Source organism: Aquarana catesbeiana, linkage group LG04 (assembly GCF_042186555.1).
Source record: "Aquarana catesbeiana isolate 2022-GZ linkage group LG04, ASM4218655v1, whole genome shotgun sequence".
In the NCBI taxonomy this organism is placed as follows: domain Eukaryota; kingdom Metazoa; phylum Chordata; class Amphibia; order Anura; family Ranidae; genus Aquarana; species Aquarana catesbeiana.
Window position 1 is genome coordinate 220,236,673 of NC_133327.1, and position 15,443 is coordinate 220,252,115.

General features: G+C 40.0%; 2 protein-coding genes across 5 annotated transcripts in view; both read right to left on the reverse strand.

Moving 5' to 3' along the window:
• Positions 1 to 15,443, reverse strand: part of RPL22L1 (ribosomal protein L22 like 1) — a 541,480-nt gene that overhangs the window by 117,077 nt on the left and 408,960 nt on the right. The window lies entirely within an intron of this gene.
• The window catches only part of SLC7A14 (solute carrier family 7 member 14), a 90,976-nt gene that overhangs the window by 46,701 nt on the left and 28,832 nt on the right, over positions 1 to 15,443 (reverse strand). The window lies entirely within an intron of this gene.

Sequence of the window (15,443 nt, forward strand, 5' to 3'; positions counted from 1 at the left end):
TTGAAACACATGAGGGGAGAGTGCACTGAAGAATTTAAGCAATAGTGGGTAGCTGAGATTAGGCTGATTTACTAAAGCCAAATAGACTGTGCACTGTGCAAGTGCAATTGCCCCAGAACTTATTAATTGAGGTGAAACTTCACTTTACAAACAATACCAAATAAATAAAAAGTGCAGCATTTTTCCTTGCACATGATTGGATGATGGAAGTCAGCAAACCTCCCCCTCATTTACTAAGGTCAGGAGCAACTGCATTAGCAAAGTACACAGTCTATTTGCCTTTAGTAAATCTCCATTTGTAGAGTGGCGCTGCATATATCTTTTGGAAAAACAGTGAAATACTAATTTCTTCATCAGTAAAAAGGCTCAGTTTTGCTTATTGAGCTGCTTGGGTGAAATCTGCTTGCCAAACAAATATTTAGGGAGTGTGTTTTGGAAATTTTGAGGTATATTTTGGGTGGATTCATTTTTTTTTGTGCTTTTTGCATTGCCTCTAAAAAAAAAAAAAAAACATTTTTTTCTCACTGATTTTTTTTCTTTGTAAAAAAAAGTACAATAATGAAGCTGATGAGGGGGTTGTTTTTTCGCACAAGAGCAGGTCCAGTGCAGTTTAGTGAAGACTTTATAACTGTCAGAAGCATTTTAAAGTCTGTTGCACCTTTTAAAAATCACCATAAATTTGCCTTCTGCTCTCCAATGCATTTAGCCAAAATCTCCCAATAATCTCTTAATTTCACTCATCCTCAGTCAACTGTATTTAGCTGTTTGCCTGAAGTACCCTTTCATACTATGGGGTTGATTCACTAAAGGCAAACAGTTCATTTTGCAAAGAAATTTTTCCCAGAGTTTAGTGAATGAAGTAAAGCTCTGCTAAAGTCCATCACCAATCATATGCAAGTGAAAATGCAGGGTTTTTTTAATTTTCCTTTCACATGATTGGGTATTATTTGCAAAGTGAAATTTCACCACATTTACTAAGCTCTGAGGAGGAAATTCCTCTTGCAAAGTGCAACTTCCTTTACAAAGTAAACAGCCTATATGCCTTTAGTAAATCAACCTCTAGGACAGGCCATAAATAGTTTGAATATCGTCCGGTACAGCAGGAACTGGACGAGATTTGAACCGTGTATGGGCAGGCTGAATGTACCAAGCTGATCAACAGATCAACTTGAGTACAATCAGCATGCCAGGTTTTACCCGTGATTATTGCTAGTGCATTCTATAGCCGCTAGCAATAACCACTGTCTTCTCCCGGTGGGGACAGCTTCCTCCGCCCTCCCCTGTCCCCCCGCTGGGAGTAGACAATGACCTGGCAGAAGGGATTGCCGCATCAGCAATGACTGTGTTGATGGGGGAATCAAGCAAATTTCTTTCCTGCAACTCGGAACCGGCCGAGATTTGAACCGTTAATGGGCAGGCTGAATGTACCAAGTCGATTGATCGAGCAAACTGGGTACAACCAGCCTGCTGGATTCTCTTTCGATTATTGCTAGCGGCTGCTATAGCTGCTAGTAATAATCACTGTCTTCTCCCGGAGAGGATGGCTTCCCCTGCCCCCCCTCCGCCCCCCTGCCGGGAGCAGACAATTGCTCGGCAGGAGGGATTTCCCTGTCAGAACTATCCGTGTTGATGGGGGAATGGTGCAAATTTCTTGTGGCTGCAGGAAAGGAATTTGCAGCGTCTATGGTTGGCCTAAGTCTCCAGCTTTATAGATGATTAGATTATGATTAGATTAAAAGTCTGTCGATAGATTCAAAACACTTTTTCTCCCTAGAGAAGTAATTTAACAGCCTGATCAATAGCAAAATCAATATTTAACAAAAATCTGTTTTGTGATCAAGAAAAATCAGCATGTCCATTATACTACAAAAATTCAAGCTAACTACTGACATGATTATTCGCCAAAGATCTTTTCTATCACGTGTGCAGTAGCGATGTGCAATGAATTTAATCACAGTTACCCAGTTCTTAATTGCAGCTGGAGTCTTCTACAGATGCACATAATTGAGGAACTAAAATAATTCAGAGACTAAAGGAATAATTACAGTGAAAACAAGAGTAATTAGGTTTTGGCACACCAGAATAACATAAATGAAAGTCACAGAAAAACATGTAATACAGTACAATTGCTGTATTTACAAAAGGTTATATCCAGAGCAGACATGATGCTGCTTTAATTAAACACAAGACTCTGATCTCCATTCACTGTTCCTATTAGATCCATAATATATATGAATAAAATGCCTTATTCTTCTTTTTACCTGTGTGCTGTCTAGCTGTCCTCAACTTTCCATAAGCACTCCTGGCAGAAGTATTTTTTATAGCACAAAACCTTTGCAACCTACGGAATGGCCAAAAGACCATATAGAATGACTAGGATGACATTTCCCTTCCAATAAAAAATAATAATGTGTAAAGGCAGTAGAAATAACACACATTTATAAGACTTTCTTGCCCAAAGCAATAGATGCTCTTACTAAATAAAGTCATAATGAAAGCCAGCAACAGATGTTCAGCAATGTGACAATGTTATGACTTCAACCAAATTAGCTGGAATTGAATTTTACTCCACTGTCAGAAACATGTTCTATATAAAAAACAAGCTACTTGTATAGCATGTGTCCTAGGAAGCAATGGGGACTGTTGATAATACTGCTATGGACATGAAAGACAGCTTTTACAAAGGAATTTATAATTTATTGGAAATATAATGCTGTACAGAGCAAATTAATTAATGGTAGGTAGATATTTGGCTTTTACCTTCCATCTATACTAGTACGTCTTGCTTTAAACAAAGACTTAAAAAAGTTCCTGTAACATGTCGAACAAATAAAAGTGTGCAGCTATTTGTTGAATTGAAGTGTTACTAAACCCAGGACCCTGCATTCACTATATCTGGTCTCCCAAAGTACACAGAACATGGAAATGCAATTGTTTTAGTAAATATAAACTGCTAAATACCTTTTCTCATCAGCAGTATATAGCAGTCTTGTGAGTTCTATCAGTGCCTGGTTAAAGCTTGTAGGAGGTGTTTTTATTCTGCTCTTACTGTCCTATAAGCCTGCAGGATCCCTGACCCTCTGTCTGGACAGTGCTGATTTGCCCTGTGCTGATCACATGCACTCCCCCCCCCCCAAAAAAAAAACAAACTCTCAAGCAATACACACCAAACTGAGCATGTGCGGCTTGTCCCCTAGCTTCTGTTCTATCAGGAGATGGATTGGGGAATTGTGACAGAGAAGACAGGATCAAACAGCCTTTTTACACAATGCAGAGGATTAACTTCTTAGGTTCCACAGTGAGTATAACAAACATGCTTTACTGCATATACAAGTGTACATATTCGCCAGCACACCATGGATCGACAACTACCATCTTTCATTTTTTTAATGAAAGAGATCACATCACAGGGATAAGTGCAACGTTTTCGGAGCCGCACAGGGCATGCCTGTCGAAGGGGCCCTGCGCGGCTCCGAAACATTGCACTTGTCCCTGTGATGTGATCTCTTTCATTAAAAAAAAAAACCTTTGAACAGAAGTTGTCCATCCATGGTGTGCTGGCAAATATGTACACTTGCTTGATGTTTCCAGGACCCAACTGGTAATCGCTGCAGCACCCACTATTTTATGAGCCATATTTGCCAGCAACGTGTGCGATAGGAATATTGACCTTACTGCATATACAGACTTGTTTACTGTTGTGGGTTTAGTATCACTTTAAAGAGGAACTACAGTCTGCTCACATAATTTGTAATAAAAACGTCTTTGCCATTCTGAAGCTTCCTCCATCCACTTTGCATATTATTTTGGATATACTGTGATTCTGTACTTGCTAAATATGCTGCAGAAATCTCCCTCCACTGAGTCTAGCTGCAGTCATTTTAACTGTGGGCAGCTGAAGCTTCTGCCTTTTCACTTCCTGGATTTACACACACAGAGGCACACCTCCAGCTCTGCAGCTCTCATTGACCCTCTTATGACTCATCCCCACTCCCTTCCTGGCAAACTCTCACGAGAGTGAGAGAGAGGGCTGTGCATGATGTCATAAGTCTATGCTTTTTTCCAGACAAAAACCAGGAAGTGGGTTGTATAAGGTATTTACTGGCAGAAAAAAAGTTAAAACAATAAGGGCAGAGGATTTACTAGATGGATAGATGAAAAAATGTACTGAAGTTATGCTTTAAGTTCTGCTTTAAGTTAATAATAGATGCAGTGTTCCTATTGGAAGAGCTTTGCTATCATATTTGTTGAACATGCTGAAAAAGGATGGAAGTTTAGGAAAATGAACACTGCCTTTGGTCCTTTCTATCCTGTTTGAATGAATTCTAAAGTAAATAGGTTGCAATCCCAAGCCCTGTTTAGGCTCCGTCTTTATCCTGTGTGCATGATTCCATCTCTGGGCAAGAAATCCAGGATGACAAACAGTTGTTTCAAGAAACAGGTTTGGTTCATTTCCCACCCACTTGCTGCTTCTATTCACAGAACAAAGTAAAATACATATTAAGTCTTAAAATGGAAGAGCATAAAACTCTCATGCTGTTGTGGCTGAGAAATGTTTGTTCTCCTGGGCAAATGTGACCATAGCTGTTAGGACGGTGAATGCAAGAAACTGGTGGGGTGGAGAGCAGTTAAGGGATCTTGTTGCTTTAGCCTACATGGGAAAAGCAATGCTTCACTTTAAGCAGACGAAATGCTACTAAAACACTTGCATTCTAATAGCAGTGTGCTCAAATGTAAAATGTAGCTTTCAGACATAGAAGACCATTTATATGTTCCCTGGAGTATAGTGAGTGAGATCTCTGCCTTTCTCGGGTTAGCATTAGGAGCTCACTGCCTGGTTCCAGGCATTTCCCTAAATTTACTCTGTAACACTCCCTGCTCTGAATATCTTCTGTAGTAAGCCGGTGAGCCACCAGAGAATTCAGGCACTCCAGACTCTACAATTACGCCCCTGGACAGAGCAAAACATGTCAGAACCAATAAGCGTGTTAGGGTTTTGTGATTTCCAACAACATACAATAAAACAGCTTTTCAAAATAGTGTATGCTTGATTAAAGTAGATGGTGTTGCTACCTTGTAACTCTGTGAAGTAACATGTGGAAGGATGTGTTGGCGTGTATTCAGCCAAGCACACACATGGCCAGTGAGAATTGTCACACACATGGCTGGCAAGTGTGTGGAGGCCTACAAAGAGGACTGCTCTGCCATACCACTGGGCTGCAAGTTGGAATTTCAATCAACTTTCTACATACACATAGGGGTTACATAGTTACATAGTAGGTGAGGTCGAAAAAAAGACACAAGTCCAGCCTATGTGTGTGATTATATGTCAGTATTACATTGTATATCCCTGTATGTTGTGGTCGCTCAGGTGCTTATCGAATAGTTTCTTAAAAACTATCAATGCTCCCCGCTGAGACCACCGCCTGTGGAAGGGAATTCCACATCCTTGCCACTCTTACAGTAAAGAACCCTCTACGTAGTTTAAGGTTAAACCTCTTCTCTTCTAATTTTAATGATTAGCCACGAGTCTTGTTAACCCCCCTGGCGGTATTCCCGAGTCTGGCTCAGGGTGGTTTTTGAATACCAAAAGCGGTATCCCCGAGCGGGATCACATCGCAGAATCCTTGTAGAGTTTACTTACCTTGTCCCCTGGATCCGGTGATGTCTCCCCGCTGTGATCTGCGAGCCGCCGTGTCTCGCTCGATTCACAGTGCCGAGCTCCATTCCCTGCGAGCGTTGCGACACACGGGGACGGAGTTCGGCGCCAAATTCAAAAAGTAAAACACACAGTACAGATACAGTATACTGTAATCTTACAGATTACAGTACTGTATCAAATAATTACACATCCCCTTTGTCCCTAGTGGTCTGTCCAGTGTCCTGCATGCAGTTTTATATTATATATATATTGTTCTTTCTGCCTGGAAACTGGAGATTGTCCATAGCAACCAAAACTGCCCCTTTACATCAAAAGTGGTTTTAGACCAGCTAGAAAACAGTGATAATAAATTAGAATCACTTGCAGAATTGAGTGATAGTGATTTGTGGGGAAATCCGTCATCAAACACTAAAAGTAACGAAAGCGACAATTCTGCAACTGAGCAAATTTCAGTGTTTTTGATTTGATTACATTATTGAATAATTTTTATTATTATTATATTATTTGTTATAATTATAGTTATTTATTATATTATAATTTTTTATTTCGTTTTTCGAACTTTATCATACCCGGGAAGTCTACTAGACTCTTGTTTGGACAGATTTAAGTGAATTATTCCTAAGAATTACAGGCCTATAATATAAAAACGCCAAATTTCTGTGCAAAATAATGGTACCGCTTTCAGCATCAAAAATCTGAAATAATCATACCGCCAGGGAGGTTAAACTCCCTTCCGCAAAAAATTTTTATCCCTATTGTGGGGTCACCAGTATGGTATTTGTATATTGAAATCATATCCCCTCTCAAGCGTCTCTTCTCCAGAGAGAATAAGTTCAATGCTTGCAACCTTTCCTCATAACTAAGATCCTCCAGACCCTTTATTAGCTTTGTTGCCCTTCTTTGTACTCGCTCCATTTCCAGCACATCCTTTGATTTACTAAAGGCAAATAGGCTGTTCACTTTGCAAGGAAAATTTCATTTAGCTTAGTGAATGAGGTGAAACGCTGCCGACCTGCATCATCCAATCATTTGCAAGCAAAATGACTTTTTTTTTTTCTTGCATGTGATGGGGTATTCTTTGTAAAGTGAGTTTCCACCACATTCACTAAACCAAGGGAAACTCCCTTTGCAATGGGCAAATTCTAAAAAGTAACAGCATGTATGCATTTAGTACATCCACCCTACAGCATTTTCATACGAGAGGATGGCTTCTAAAAAAAAGCAAATGACAGAACACATGTAGATTTATGGGGAGTCGGATCAGTACAGCTGCTATACGAAAATCATTTTGTTGTCTTTATTAAAAGCCTGGAAAACAAAGAAACAAAAAAAAAAAATCCAACCCTGAAAAATGTTCAAGAAAAGATCCCTTAATGTGAAAATGTAGAGCTGAAATGGATGTATTCTACCCATTCATTGTAGCCTATGACATATTATACCATCAAGTCAATACAATAATGTGCAGACTCTCTGGTGCAACTATGTCGCATCATTCTTTTTCTTAGTCCCATCTGGATTTCCAGCCATTTTGAAAATCACCATGGTTAATTGAAATTCTGCTTGATCTCAGGGGTGTGACTTCATTCCTTTGTGTTTTGAAAAAGCTAGGTTTCTGCAGAAAATAATCATAGATCTCATGTTTATAAAGGAATTCAAATGTTACAAGTGAACCATGAACATGAACCGTGAAAAATGAAAACGGAATTAGAACAAGCAGCTAAACGAAATCATTATATCACAATAGATTTATCACCTTTCTTGCTTTAGCAGACTGAACACATTTTCTAAAACCAAGCCAAATGGTTTATTGATTTATTTTAAGAAAAAATGGTTGTTTAGTAATTCTTGTGACTTGGCGTACTGCCTATAGGTGACTTGTCTAAATGAAAGAGCATGCTTGATGCAAGCAGTATATATATATATATATATATATATATATATATATATATATATATATATATATATATATAAGAAATAACTTAGATATACACTCAGCGGCCACTTTATTAGGTACATCTTGCTAGTACCGGGTTGGACCCCTTTTTCCCCTTTTTGCCTTCTGAACTGTCTTAATTCTTCATGGTATAGATTCAATAAGGTGTTGGAAACATTCCTCCAAGATTTTGGTCCATATTGACATGATAGCATCACGCAGTTGCTGCAGATTTTCCGGCTGCACATCCATGTTGCGAATCTCCAGTTCCACCACACCCCAAAAGGTGCTCTATTGGATTGAGATCTGGTGACTGTGAAAGCCATTGGAGTACAGTGAACTCATTGTCATGTTCAAGAAACTAGTTTGAGATGATTGGAGCTTTGTGACATGGTGCATTATCCAGCTGGAAGTAGCCATCAGAAGATGTGTACACTGTGGTCATAAAGGGGTGGACATGGTTACAACAATACTCAGGTAGGCCGTGGCGTTTAACCGCTTCAGCCCTGGAAGATTTTAGCCCCTTCCTGACCAGAACACTTTTTGTGATTCGGCACGGCGTCGCTTTAACTGACAAATACGCAGTCGTGCCACATTGTACCCAAACAAAATTGACGTCCGTTTTTTCCCACAAATAGAGCTTTCTTTTGGTGGTATTTGATCACCTCTGCGTTGTTTTTTTTGCGCTCTAAACAAGAAAAGAGCAACGATTTTGAAAAAAAAAACGCATTATTTTTGACTTTTTGCTAAAAAAAAAAAAAAAAAAAAATCGCAATAAGCGTATATTGATTGGTTTGCACAAAAGTTATAGCGTCTACAAAATAGGGGATAGATTTATAGCATTTTTATTATTAATTATTTTTTTACTAGTAATTATGGTGGACACGTCGGACAATTTTGACACATTTTTGGGACCATTGGCATTAATACAGCGATTAAAAATACAATGATTACTGTGAAAATGTCACTGGAAGTGAAGGGGTTAACACTAGGGGGCAGTAAAGGGGTTAAGTGTGTCCTAGTTTGCGTTCTAACTGAAGGGGGGAGTGGACTGTGCAGGGAAGATAACAGATCGCTGTTCATACTCTGTATGAACAGAGGATCTGTCTGTTCCCCCCTCAGAGAACCGGAAACTGTGTGTTTACACACACAATTCCGGGTTCTCCGTGTCTCAGCGGCGATCGTGGGAGACTGGCTGTGATCGAGACCGCCGGGCACTCACATCGGCTCGCAGTACAACTGCGGCGGCTGGTCGGCATGTGGTTAATTGATGCTCAATTGGTGCTAAGGGGCAAAAAAAGTGCGCCAAGAAAATATCTGAAATCGAGACTCATCAGACCAGGCAACGTTTTTCCAATCTTCTTTTGTCCAATTTTAGTGACCCAGTGCAAATTGTAGCCTCAGTTTCCTGTTCTTAGCTGACAGAAGTGGCACCCGGTGTGGTCTTCTGCTGCTGTAGCCCAAGTGCATTAAGGTTTGATGTGTTGTGCGTTTAGAGATGGTATTCTGCATACCTTGGTTGTAATGAGTGTTTTTATTAGCTACTTTTGCCTTTCTATTATCTTGAACCAGTATACCAATTCTCCTCTGACCTCTGGCATTTTCATCTGCCACTCATTGGATATTTTCTCTTTTTCAGACCATTCTCTGTAAACCCGAGATATGGTTGTGCGTGAAAATCCCAGTATATCAGCAGTTTTTCAGCAGTTTTTGAAACACTCAGACCAGCCTGTCTGGCACCAACCACCATGCCACGTTCAAAGTCACTTAAATCCCCTTTCTTCCCCATTCTGATGCTTGGTTTGAACTTCAGCAAGTCGTCTTCACCACGTCTAGATGCCTAAATGCATTTTGTTGCTGCAATCTGATTGGCTGATTAGCAATTTATGTTACCAAGTAATTGAACAGGTGTACCTTATAAAGTGGCTGGTGGGTGTATATAAATCAAGCAGAAAATTATTTTAATATTAAATAAAATGTCAATGTATACACAGGACTAATGATATGTATGGCTTTTGATCTTTAATTGATGAATGGGTAGTTTGGATAACTAGTCAGTATTGGGTTTATACAAGAATTATAAATATTTGGTTTATAATACGTTTGTGCAGGTTTACCAATCAAAGATTTACATTTGCCTCACTTTATTTAATTTGCCTTGGCATGACTCTTTAACCTACGAGAAAGGAGAGAGGTCATCTAAGGACTGAAAAAAGCCAAATGATCAACCTCATGTTGATAATACTTGCCTTCTCCTGGTTTATGAAATTTCATTATAGTATCAAATAAAACTCCATAACTTTTATATCAATCTTAACTATGGGCCTTTCTTAATTGCTACTGCTATGCTATTACAACCAAGGGGACAGTATGTATTATTAGGATAAGGTCAGGCAACTAGAAGACCAGTAACCAGGAGACCTTATTTGTGACTCATATGTTCAGGAGTCAGACTTGGAAAAGCAAAGCAAAGCTAAATTAGGGGTAGCTCAGCGGCACCTCATCTTTTCCTCATTTTGGATATAATTGATAATCCCTTTTTATCCTGTTTTTTTATACCTGTGCCCCGTTGGCAAGATTTACCTTCACTTCCTGTTCTGTATAAGTGAGAGGAAAATTCTCCAAAGTAATGGAAGTCCCCTTTTTGACAGCTGTCACCAGGACAGGCCTTTTCGATGATCTCCCCTCTATTCCTGTTCTACTAATTACTCAGAAGTTTTGATTTCTGATCACTTTTAGTCCCAATGAGAGCAGTCATCAGGTAAATTAACTTAGCATAGTCATAAACAGTAATAAAAACTTGACAGGGGTGCCAACTGCTGTATAAAATGTTCTGATTTTAAATACACTTCAGAATGCATGGTTTTCTTGGCGATATCTGGGCTCAGTTGACTTTTAAATGTACATAAAGTACAACTATTCATATTGTTCTTAGGCTTTTACAGCTATAGCCAGAACTTTATACCATAATTTAAAAGATGACAGGTTAAATGTTTTGTATATACTGTAAGCAATTGCATGGGAACTGAGTCAAGACTTGTGGATTGTGTAATATCATTCAATTCAATTCAAAAACGGTTTGCAGATATTGGCTATATTCATCTACATCATCCTGGCTGTCCTATAAGTCAGCACAGATGAGGTTGTTCTGCTCTGCATCTTCAACACTGCTATATATTGGTATCCATAGATTGGACTGGCTCCTCTTTCCATGAAATTCACAAAAGTTTACAGGATTGGTAACCTAAGTGGAATCATGTTACTAAAACATATGTCCAATGTGTAGTTTCTACCCTTAAATAGATATTTCACCCTTACCCCCACCCCTATTTATTTATTCCCTGCTTACTTGATGCTGGGCTTTGCTCAGTTAAGATACTCATCTACCCAGAGGATCCAGCATTGTCTTGCTGAGATCCTCTTCTCTGCAGCCATCATTTAGGTCCTGTGCTACCATCTTCTCCTGTGACGGCATTGGGAGGCTCTTCTGGGTTCAGGCGCAGCCCCCCAATGATGCAACATGCCCCCTTCTCCTTTAATGAATGGAATAACATGCAGTACTCCCAGTCAGGGCTGTCTTTAAGGCAGGGCAAAAGGGGCATCTGCCCTGGGCCCTGTCGTTGTTGTGGGGCCCAAAGCAGCTGCCTCATACTTTCCAACTATCCCAGTTTAAATTCCCTTGTCCCATGAAGTTTTAGTCCTGTGCTGAGTCCCGATATCTCAGTGTGAAGTGCTGGTACTAATGCTTCCCAGCTCTGCCCTATTGTTGTGTACAGATGACTCACCTGCAGACCCTGTGTTTACATGAAAATAACCAGCATTTAAATGTACATAGCGGCGGCATTCATAAGTAAATAGCTGCGGCCCGCGGCATTGATATGTAAGTAAAGGTGGCATTTATATGTATATCATGACCCCCTGCAGTGAGAAGATGATGTGCTGTAACTTCTAGTGAGCAGTATTACTGTACAGTAATCTCTAGCAACCAATTAACAAGCAGAAATCATTTGCTGTAACCTCCAGCAACTAATCAGTGAGCCGTAATGTGTGCTGTAACCTCTAGCAACTAGTCAGTAAGCAGTAATGATATGCTGTAACCTCTGGCAACCAATCGCAATTGCTGCCTGATCTTAAACAGTAAACTGATTTTAAGTCTAGCTGCTATTTATTGTATGTCTCAGAGCAGGTGAAGGGTGAAATTGCATGGGGGCGGGGCCAAGAAAATTTTTGCCCAGGGTCCAATCAATATTAAAGACTGCCCTGGTCCCAGTACCTCCTGGGATATCCAAGTCACACATCCTAGGCGAGGAGGGAGGATGGGGGGCAGTACCAAAACATCTACAGTAAAAAAAAAGTAAATAAAAAAATATACAGATATTTCTGTAGTGGAGTGGGGGGGGGGGTACGGAGAGCAGGAAAGTTCATGATAAATGTGAAGATTTGCTAAAGACATTTTTTCTCCTACAGGAGTTTAGCAGTGTTTTTAGGGATGTCCCTACCCAAGTCCAGGAATGGTTTCAGAACAAATACAGCAGCAGCAAACAGCAAGTAAATGTAAACCAAAAAGAAAACATGAAACTTGCATTCATTTAGGTGCTTTACAGTAAACTGTATTTGACTTTTTGACTTAAAGTGGTTGTAAAGGCAGAAGGTTTTTTATCTTAATGCATCTGTGGTCATTCTCTGTCCAGCAATGTCCATGCGACATAGCAGCGGTGCCATTGGCTCCCGATGCTGTCAATAAAAGTCAGCTAGCCAATCAGGGGAAAGAGGGGGCGGGGCCGGCTCAGGGCTCTGTGTCTGAATGCACACAGGGAGCTGTGACTCAGCTCAAGTGCCCCCAAAGCAATCTCTTTGCTGTAGGGGCACTGAACAGGAGGGAGGGGCCAGGAGCACAGAAGAGGGACCTGAGAAGAGGAGGATCCAGGCTGCTCTGTGCAAATCCACTGCAATAGAGCAGGTAAGTATAATATGTATATTTTTTTTTTTTAGGAGAAAAAAAACAAGCCTTTATAATCACTTTAATGAAATTAAAAAAAAACAATTTAAAACATAAGGCACAGTTAAATCATAGCTCCCAAATGTCCCCGATTTTGAGGGACTGTCCTTGATTTGGAACAAAGTCCCTCTTTCTACCTCATTTGTCCCTCAGTTTGGTCTGATCTATATAGTTGTATATAAAATGCACTTTTTATCTTTCAAAAGTGTTTCCCAGTACTAAACCTTTCATCCAATTTCTAAATTTCTGCATTTGCAAATTTCAAAAGCCAATATAAATGAATAGTAGTGGTGAAAAATAGCACTTGTAAGTTTAACTAATCTTTTTTTTTTTCTGTATAATTCTCTTTTAAGGGGGCGTGTTCTATGCCAACATACTTTTGCTAATAGGTGTCCTTTGTTCCCATCTCAAAAAGGGGGTATGATTAAATGCTTGCCTTCTTGATGGGTGTTGGCTAAAGAAAAGGTTCTGCAGATACGAAATACAAAAAATGTGTCCATTACAGAATACTGGCAGGGAAAATATCATATGTGTTTATGATGTTACATAGTTGATGTGTGATATACTGTACAAGAATGGCAAGCAGAGGTGCTCATTGCTCTGCCTATCAGTCATGTTTCACATTAAACAACTCAGTGTAGGGAGACATCACTCCTACACACCAGCTGGCCTAGGTGACTGCACAAGAGCCCATGCTGAAAGATTTATTATCTGTACATAAAACAAGTAGTGTCTCATATTAGAGAGCCATGCTATGCAATTAGAAATTACATTATTTTAATCACAAGAGTGCACACAAAATAATAAGAATATCAGTAAAAAAATAGTTAAAACCTCATATGTATAAGTGGCGGAGCCAACCCTCTTTATAGTAAAGACTATCATTAGGTTTTAACTTTACTGATGGATGGGTGACAAAACATGACATCTGTTATCCAGTATAATACAAAAGGATCAGAATAGAGGTAATCTTTCAATTGTTCATTTGCACTACTTCCTTTCAAAGCACCCATATAACTCTGTTCTATCTGGATAGTTCTGATAGCTTCAGGTGTTTATCTGGCTGTGTATTTAGATACATGGGTAAGAACACAAAAATCAAAAATTAAAAATTCAGTCATGTCTGTATAGGAAACAAATTCATCAGACTAGGATAGTGCATGGAGATATACAATTACAACGTAAGATCTTTCACTGAACATGCTCACTCATTCTCCTTTAAAGAGAAGTTTGGGTTCCCCCCTCCCTCTAAAAAAAAGTATACTTATCTAGATGGCAGTATGGACCCGATGCTGCATCTGTCCCCTGCCACCCCTAAACTAAGCGTTTAAACACCGCTGATCGCTCAGTTCTCCCCTCCACTCTGAGCAGAGAGAGGTGACTATCAGTCACCGGCTCTCTACTCTGCCCCTCTAGCACTCACTGGAGTACTGGGCTATGGAGGGGGCGGGAGCAGCTGGCTTAGTCTCCCAGAGGCTCCCTGAGAGGCCGAGCCAGCTGCCGGTCCAGGCTTCTGGGTGGATCCCAACTGTAAAGTCAGGATCTTTACCCAGCCTGGACCAGCTGAGTGAGAGCGGAACAGACTGCACTCTTGTGATCCAGAGGAGAAGCAGGGCCAAAGAGCTTTGGCCATACTTCACCTTTAAAGCCCCGTTCAGCCAATGTTTTTTAATGTAGAATGGACAAGGTCAGGTATTAAATGCTGGCTGTGTACCCTATGAGGTGATTTCAACTCACTTCCTATTCTGTCTGACAACAGCCACCTGGCAGGAAGTAAGGAGAGGACCGCATATATGGGGATATAGCAATACCCTGACAGAAGTTCTAACCTTTCCCCACTAAATTGTATTTATTGCTCTTGATATTCCCGTTAAGGAGATTCCGCCTCTCTTCCTTTTCTGTCTGACACTAATCAATTAAAAGGGATGGGTAAATTTCCCTAACAGGGATACAGACAGCAAAAAATAAACCTTTCATCACTCTAGCCAAAGTTGTAGTTTTAAAATCACCACGTCCCACAAAAAGTAAAAAAAAAAAAAAAAAAAAAAAAAAAAAACTACTTTCATATATCCTCTTGATCACATTTGACTGGGCTGATTTTTTTCTGAACTATGGCTTTCCTCCACAATTTGCTTCTCCTTGGGTCTTTAAAATAATGACAACATTTTAGCCACCTGTCTCCCCGTTGGGGAAATATATCCTCCCTTTAAAGGGACATAGAAAAAACGAGGAAAAGTTACAGGTTCTGTTTTTATTGCTGTCCACATCATTTTGTCATGATGACCAAACCCCCTATTTTTTGCACATTTGTCACAAGGGCAGAAATTGAAGGGAAATCTTGCCAGTAATTTAATTGTTCCCCATGCTGGTGTTAGATTTTGGCTGGTGTTAGATTTTAAGGGTTAGGGTTAGGTTAGAGGTCAGAAACGTCATACTATTATGGTGGATACAGGGTTACTAGTGCATGCTAACCCAGGAACATTGTCTGCAAATTCTTTACCGCAAATTCTAACCTGCAAGCTGTGCTGCACAACGATGCTATGGCCATAGATCCTTATAATAAATATTTGCTGTGTGAAACACATTAAGACAGTATGTGATAACCACTTACTGTATGTATACCCAACTTAAAGTGGTTGTAAAGGCTCAACTTTTTTTTATCTTCATGCATTCTATGCATGAAGGTAAAAAACCTTTTGTGTGCAGCATGACCCCCAGCCCATCCTAATACTTACCTGAGCCCCATATTGATCCAGCGATGTTCATGAGAGCAGCGGCTCTCCCGGGTCTCTCCCTGCTCATTGGCTAAGACACAGGAGTGGGACTCATTGGCCCCCGCTGCTGTCAAT